We start from the raw sequence: 495 nt of genomic DNA on the forward strand, positions 1-495 counted from the left end.
TGCTTAGCCTAGCCACACTAATAAAGATTTAAGAATACGAACAATGAACATAATCTTTAATACTATTGTTATTCTCATATATATTATATCAAAGTATTTCCATGCAGCGAGAATCTACAAGAAAAAAGGAAGATAGTATAAAAAAATGTCTGGTACCAAAAACAATCATCATTTTTATTTTCTCAAACTCTCCTCACAATATATAGTTTTTTGTTCCATTTTCGAACTAGCTTCATAAACAAGAGTTCACTGGCTAGAATGAATTACAGTCGGCCAATATAAATCCTCAGGTGCCTCCGTCAAACTTTTATCCACACACACACTAGAAAATAAATATATATTTTTGTGTTTCTGTCCGCCGGAGATATACTAAATAACACTGAGGCACCGGTGGAATTCCCCCTGCGTCAGTTTATCAAATAAATATACGAGATTTTAGTTATTATACTCATTAAATTTGAATTTACTTTTGGTAATATCTACCGTTATTGCTCA

This window comes from Penaeus monodon, chromosome 28 (assembly GCF_015228065.2).
Source record: "Penaeus monodon isolate SGIC_2016 chromosome 28, NSTDA_Pmon_1, whole genome shotgun sequence".
Taxonomy (NCBI): Eukaryota; Metazoa; Arthropoda; class Malacostraca; order Decapoda; family Penaeidae; genus Penaeus; species Penaeus monodon.